Consider the following 7,989-nt stretch of genomic DNA (forward strand, 5'->3'; position numbering starts at 1 on the left):
AAGAGATGGAAACAATCTAATTGTCCACTGACAATTGATGAATGGATAAAGAAAAGATGGTATAAATATATAATGGAATAGTATTTAGCCTTTTAGAAAGAAGAAAATACTGTCATATGGTACAGCATGGATAAACCTTGAGGATGTTATGCTAAGTGAAATAAGCCAGTCACAGAAGGACAAATACAAATGATTCTGCTTACATGAGGTATTTAAAATAGTCAAACTCACAGAAGCAAAAAGAGTGGTGATTGCCAGAGATTGAGGGGAAGAGCAAATGGGGAGTTGCTGTGCTATGAGTTTCAGCGTGCAAAAATGAAAAACATTCTAGAGATCTGCTGTACTACAATATCCATACAGTTAAAAGTATTGTACTATATACAATTGAAAATCTGTCAATTGAGATTCTATGTTTTTTACTACAATTTTAAAAAATTTATCCACAAAATTTTATGAGGTAAACAGTATAATTTTCCCCACTTTACAGATGGTTAAGCTAAAGCAGAAAGAGTTCAATTCAGTTGCCCAAAGTCATATAGCTACTTAATGGTACCCAGGATTTTAAGCCAGATTTCAATCCAGAGCCTACATCTTAACACCTTGGTCATTGCCTCTCTCCACTGCTAAAGAAGTATGGCAACCAAGTACCTGATTCATCACACCTGTGAGCACTGAGCTCTCCCAGCAATGAACCAAGCACTAAGTCTTGTGAATCACCACTCTATGACCAAGACTGTGCTAAGGACCATGAGGCATACAAAAAAGAGTTCAACTCCCATCCCTTACCTCTTTGGACTTACAGTGTATACATAGTAGTACACAAATTAGCTAAACATTGAAATCACCTGGGGAGTTTTTTTTTTCTTTTTTTTTTTTGAGACGGAGTCTCGCTCTATTGCCCAGGCTGGAGTGCAGTGGCGTGATCTTGGCTCACTGCAAGCTCCATCTCCCAGGTTCACGCCATTCTCCTGTCTCAGCCTCCCAAGTAGCTGGGACTACAGGCGCCTGCCACCATGCCTGGCTAATTTTTTGTATTTTTAGTAGAGACGGGGTTTCGCTGTGTTAGCCAGGATGGTCTCGATCTCCTGATGTCGTGATCCGCCCGCCTCAGCCTCCCAAAGTGCCTGAGGAGTTATTTTTTTTAAATATGCAAGTGGGTGAGTCTCACTTTCAGAGACTACGATTTGATTGATTTGGGCCATAAGTCTGGATATAGGGATTTTTGCAAGCTCCCCAAATGAATCCAACACACACCCACTGCGTTGAACCATTGATGTACAGCAACTATTAACCCAAGGGGAAAAGTTATTCCAAACATTTTTCTAAATAATCTAACAGGTAAGGATTTGGGAAGAAATAAGAGTATGGTATGAACACGGAGAAGCAACAAAAAGCAAGGAATTATGCAACCATAAAGTGAATGCTTAGTCTCAGAGATCAGAGGCTAAAAGAAAAGGACAGATTGAAACACAAAAAGAAAGGAAAGAAAGATACTAGCAAGCTGAATAAAATAGAAATTCCCAATCCACTTCTTGCTTATTCTTACAATATAATACACAGCTGGGCCCACCCTACCACATGCTAACTGATACCAACTTTATCAACTTTTCCATTAATGCCAAATTAGATTTAGCACAGTTAATGATGAATAGTCAATACCAAGTGTATCCCTTGTATAACTGACTGTGTAACGGCTAAAATTGGGAAATGGGGGCAGAAGTATTGGGTGGCTCTAAGGAACATCAAGGATTCAAGATTACCATGCCCACACAAAGGAACCTATGCAGATGATGGCTTAGTACCGAGAGTAACCCCAAACGAGTGTGTTACATTGTGGCCACAGTTGACCGAGACCTTAAACAAGGAATCTGGAAGATTTCTAAAAATAGATACAACATCAAGCAGATGCCAAATGATTATGGAGTCCCTCATTTCTAACTCTTAGAAAATGAGGTTCTTTTGGCTGCATAAATGTCTTCTTTTGAGAAGTGTCTGTTCGTATCCTTTGCCCACTTTTTGATGGGGTTGTTTGTTTTTTTCTCATAAATTTGTTTGAGTTCATTGTAGATTCTGGATATTAGCCCTTTGTCAGATGAGTAGGTTGCGAAAATTTTCTCCCATTTTGTGGGTTGCCTGTTCACTCTGATGGTAGTTTCTTTTGCTGTGCAGAAGCTCTTTAGTTTAATTAGATCCCATTTGTCAATTTTGGCTTTTGTTGCCATTGCTTTTGGTGTTTTAGACATGAAGTCCTTGCCCATGCCTATGTCCTGAATGGTAATGCCTAGGTTTTCTTCTAGGGTTTTTATGGTTTTAGGTCTAACGTTTAAGTCTTTAATCCATCTTGAATTAATTTTTGTATAAGGTGTAAGGAAGGGATCCAGTTTCAGCTTTCTACATATGGCTAGCCAGTTTTCCCAGCACCGTTTATTAAATAGGGAATCCTTTCCCCATAGCTTGTTTTTCTCAGGTTTGTCAAAGATCAGATAGTTGTAGATATGCAGTGTTATTTCTGAGGGCTCTGTTCTGTTCCATTGATCTATATCTCTGTTTTGGTACCAGTACCATGCTGTTTTGGTTACTGTAGCCTTGTAGTATAGTTTGAAGTCAGGTAGCATGATGCCTCCAGCTTTGTTCTTTTGGCTTAGGATTGACTTGGCAATGCGGGCTCTTTTTTGGTTCCATATGAACGTGAAAGTAGTTTTTTCCAATTCTGTGAAGAAAGTCATTGGTAGCTTGATGGGGATGGCATTGAATCTATAAATAACCTTGGGCAGTATGGCCATTTTCATGATATTGATTCTTCCTACCCATGAGCATGGAACGTTCTTCCATTTGTTTGTATCCTCTTTTATTTCATTGAGCAGTGGTTTGTAGTTCTCCTTGAAGAGGTCCTTCACATCCCTTGTAAGTTGGATTCCTAGGTATTTTATTCTCTTTGAAGCAATTGTGAATGGGAGTTCACTCATGATTTGGCTCTCTGTTTGTCTGTTATGGGTGTATAAGAATGCTTGTGATTTTTGTACATTGATTTTGTATCCTGAGACTTTGCTGAAGTTGCTTATCAGCTTAAGGAGATTTTTGGGCTGAGACAATGGGGTTTTCTAGATATACAATCATGTCGTCTGCAAACAGGGACAATTTGACTTCCTCTTTTCCTAATTGAATGCCCTTTATTTCCTTCTCCTGCCTAATTGCCCTGGCCAGAACTTCCAACACTATGTTGAATAGGAGTGGTGAGAGAGGGCATCCCTGTCTTGTGCCCGTTTTCAAAGGGAATGCTTCCAGTTTTTGCCCATTCAGTATGATATTGGCTGTGGGTTTGTCATAGATAGCTCTTATTATTTTGAGATACGTCCCATCAATACCTAATTTATTGAGAGTTTTTAGCATGAAGCATTGTTGAATTTTGTCAAAGGCCTTTTCTGCATCTATTGAGATAATCGTGTGGTTTTTGTCCTTGGTTCTGTTTATATACTGGATTACAGTTATTGATTTGCATATATTGAACCAGCCTTGCATCCCAGGGATGAAGCCCACTTGATCATGGTGGATAAGCTTTTTGATGTGCCGCTGGATTCAGTTTGCCAGTATTTTATTGAGGATTTTTGCATCAATGTTCATCAAGGATATTGGTCTAAAATTCTCTTTTTTGGTTGTGTCTCTGCCCGGCTTTGGTATCAGGATGATGCTGGCCTCATAAAATGAGTTAGTGAGGATTTCCTCTTTTTCTATTGATTGGAATAGTTTCAGAAGGAATGTTACCAGTTCCTCCTTGTACCTCTGGTAGAATTCGGCTGTGAATCCATCTGGTCCTGGACTCTTTTTGTTGGTAAGCTATTGATTATTGCCACAATTTCAGATCCTGTTATTGGTCTATTCAGAGATTCAACTTCTTCCTGGTTTAGTCTTGGGAGAGTGTATGTGTCGAGGAATTTATCCATTTCTTCTAGATTTACTAGTTTATTTGCGTAGAAGTGTTTGTAGTCTTCTCTGATGGTAGTTTGTATTTCTGTGAGATCGGTGGTGATATCCCCTTTATCATTTTTTATTGTGTCTATTTGATTCTTCTCTCTTTTTTTCTTTATTAGTCTTGCTAGCGGTCTATCAATTTTGTTGATCCTTTCAAAAAACCAGCTCCTGGATTCATTAATCTTTTGAAGGGTTTTTTGTGTCTCTATTTCCTTCAGTTCTGCTCTGATCTTAGTTATTTCTTGCCTTCTGCTAGCTTTTGAATGTGTTTGCTCTTGCTTTTCTAGTTCTTTTAATTGTGATGTTAGGGTGTCAATTTTGGATCTTTCCTGCTTTGTCTTGTGGGCATTTAGTGCTATAAATTTCCCTCTACACACTGCTTTGAATTTGTCCCAGAGATTCTGGTATGTTGTGTCTTTGTTCTCGATGGTTTCAAAGAACATCTTTAATTCTGCCTTCATTTCGTTATGTACCCAGTAGTCATTCAGGAGCAGGTTGTTCAGTTTCCATGTAGTTGAGCGGTTTTCAGTGAGTTTCTTAATCCTGAGTTCTAGTTTGATTGCACTGTGGTCTGAGAGACAGTTTGTTATAATTTCTGTTCTTTTACATTTGCTGAGGAGAGCTTTACTTCCAAGTTTGTGGTCAATTTTGGAATAGGTGTGGTGTGGTGCTGAAAAAAATGTATATTCTGCTGATTTGGGGTGGAGAGTTCTCTAGATGTCTATTAGGTCTGCTTGGTGCAGAGCTGAGTTCAATTCCTGGGTATCCTTGTTAACTTTCTGTCTCATTGATCTGTCTAATGTTGACAGTGGGGTGTTAAAGTCTCCCATTATTATTGTGTGGGAGTCTAAGTCTCTTTGTAGGTCACTCAGGACTTGCTTCATGAATCTGGGTGCTCCTGTATTGGGTGCATATAGGAAATGCAAACCAAAGGCAAAGAAGTTGAAAACTTCGAAAAAAATTTAGACGAATGTATAGCGAGAATAACCAATACAGAGAGGTGCTTAGAGGAGCTGAGGGAGCTGAAAGCCAAGGCTCGAGAACTACGGAAGAATGCAGAAGCCTCAGGAGCCGATGCGATCAACTAGAAGATAGGGTATCAGTGATGGAAGATGAAATGAATGACATGAAGCGAGAAGGGAAGTTTAGAGAAAAAAGAATAAAAGGAAACAAAGCCTCCAAGAAATATGGGACTATGCAAAAAGCCCAAATCTACGTCTGATTGGTGTACCTGAAAGTGACGGGGAGAATGGAACCAAGTTGGAAAACACTCTGCAGGATATTATCCAGGAGAACTTCCCCAATCTAGCAAGGCAGGCCAACATTCACATTCAGGAAATTCAGAGAACGCCACAAAGACACTCCTCGAGAAGAGCAACTCCAAGACACATAATTGTCAGATTCACCAGAGTTGAAATGAAGGAAAAAATGTTAAGGGCAGCCAGAGAGAAAGGTCGGGTTATCCACAAAGGGAAGCCCAGCAGACTAACAGCGGATCTCTCGGCAGAAACTCTACAAGCCAGAAGAGAGTGGGGGCCAATATTCAACATTCTTAAAGAAAAAAATTTTCAACCCAGAATTTCATATCCGGCCAAACTAAGCTTCATAAGTGAAGGAGAAATAAAATACTTTACAGACAAGCAAATGCTGAGAGATTTTGTCACCACCAGGCCTGCCCTAAAAGAGCCCCTGAAGGAAGCACTAAACATGGAAAGGAACAACCAGTACCAGCCGCTGCAAAATCATGCCAAAATGTAAAGATCATCGAGACTAGGAAGAAACTGCATCAGCTAATGAGCAAAATAGCCAGCTAACATCATAATGACAGGATCAAATTCACACATAACAATATTAACTTTAAATGTAAATGGACTAAATGCTTCAATTAAAAGACACACACTGGCAAATTGGATAGAGTCAAGACCCATCAGTGTGCTGTATTCAGGAAACCCATCTCACATGCAGAGACACACATAGGCTCAAAATAAAAGGATGGAGGAAGATCTACCAAACAAATGGAAAAGAAAAAAAGGCAGGGGTTGCAATCCTAGTCTCTGATAAAACAGACTTTAAACCAACAAGGATCAAAAGAGACAAAGAAGGCCATTACATAATGGTAAAGGGATCAATTCAACAAGAAGAGCTAACTATAATAAATACACATGCACCCAATACAGGAGCACCCAGATTCATGAAGCAAGTCCTGAGTGACCTACAAAGAGACTTAGACTCCCACACAATAATAATGGGAGACTTTAACACCCCACTGTCAACATTAGACAGATCAATGAGACAGAAAGTTAACAAGGATACCCAGGAATTGAACTCAGCTCTGCACCAAGCAGACCTAATAGACATCTAGAGAACTCTCCACCCCAAATCAGCAGAATATACATTTTTTTCAGCACCACACCACACCTATTCCAAAATTGACCACAAACTTGGAAGTAAAGCTCTCCTCAGCAAATGTAAAAGAACAGAAATTATAACAAACTGTCTCTCAGACCACAGTGCAATCAAACTAGAACTCAGGATTAAGAAACTCACTGAAAACCGCTCAACTACATGGAAACTGAACAACCTGCTCCTGAATGACTACTGGGTACATAACGAAATGAAGGCAGAATTAAAGATGTTCTTTGAAACCATCGAGAACAAAGACACAACATACCAGAATCTCTGGGACAAATTCAAAGCAGTGTGTAGAGGGAAATTTATAGCACTAAATGCCCACAAGACAAAGCAGGAAAGATCCAAAATTGACACCCTAACATCACAATTAAAAGAACTAGAAAAGCAAGAGCAAACACATTCAAAAGCTAGCAGAAGGCAAGAAATAACTAAGATCAGAGCAGAACTGAAGGAAATAGAGACACAAAAAACCCTTCAAAAGATTAATGAATCCAGGAGCTGGTTTTTTGAAAGGATCAACAAAATTGATAGACCGCTAGCAAGACTAATAAAGAAAAAAAGAGAGAAGAATCAAATAGACACAATAAAAAATGATAAAGGGGATATCACCACCGATCTCACAGAAATACAAACTACCATCAGAGAAGACTACAAACACTTCTACGCAAATAAACTAGTAAATCTAGAAGAAATGGATAAATTCCTCGACACATACACTCTCCCAAGACTAAACCAGGAAGAAGTTGAATCTCTGAATAGACCAATAACAGGATCTGAAATTGTGGCAATAATCAATAGCTTACCAACAAAAAGAGTCCAGGACCAGATGGATTCACAGCCGAATTCTACCAGAGGTACAAGGAGGAACTGGTAACATTCCTTCTGAAACTATTCCAATCAATAGAAAAAGAGGAAATCCTCACTAACTCATTTTATGAGGCCAGCATCATCCTGATACCAAAGCCGGGCAGAGACACAACCAAAAAAGAGAATTTTAGACCAATATCCTTGATGAACATTGATGCAAAAATCCTCAATAAAATACTGGCAAACTGAATCCAGCGGCACATCAAAAAGCTTATCCACCATGATCAAGTGGGCTTCATCCCTGGGATGCAAGGCTGGTTCAATATATGCAAATCAATAACTGTAATCCAGTATATAAACAGAACCAAAGACAAAAACCACACGATTATCTCAATAGATGCAGAAAAGGCCTTTGACAAAATTCAACAATGCTTCATGCTAAAAACTCTCAATAAATTAGGTATTGATGGGACGTATCTCAAAATAATAAGAGCTATCTATGACAAACCCACAGCCAATATCATACTGAATGGGCAAAAACTGGAAGCATTCCCTTTGAAAACGGGCACAAGACAGGGATGCCCTCTCTCACCACTCCTATTCAACATAGTGTTGGAAGTTCTGGCCAGGGCAATTAGGCAGGAGAAGGAAATAAAGGGCATTCAATTAGGAAAAGAGGAAGTCAAATTGTCCCTGTTTGCAGACGACATGATTGTATATCTAGAAAACCCCATTGTCTCAGCCCAAAAATCTCCTTAAGCTGATAAGCAACTTCAGCAAAGTCTCAGGATACAAAATCAA

The 7,989-nt window shown here is 39.2% G+C and overlaps 1 pseudogene; it reads left to right on the plus strand.

Annotated features, from left to right (window-relative positions):
* Positions 1-560: 560 nt before the first annotated feature.
* LOC100990237 (rRNA-processing protein FCF1 homolog) lies at positions 561-1,938 on the plus strand (annotated as a pseudogene).
* The last annotated feature ends 6,051 nt before the right edge of the window (positions 1,939-7,989 follow it).

Source organism: Pan paniscus, chromosome 4, assembly GCF_029289425.2.
Source record: "Pan paniscus chromosome 4, NHGRI_mPanPan1-v2.0_pri, whole genome shotgun sequence".
Lineage (NCBI taxonomy): Eukaryota > Metazoa > Chordata > Mammalia > Primates > Hominidae > Pan > Pan paniscus.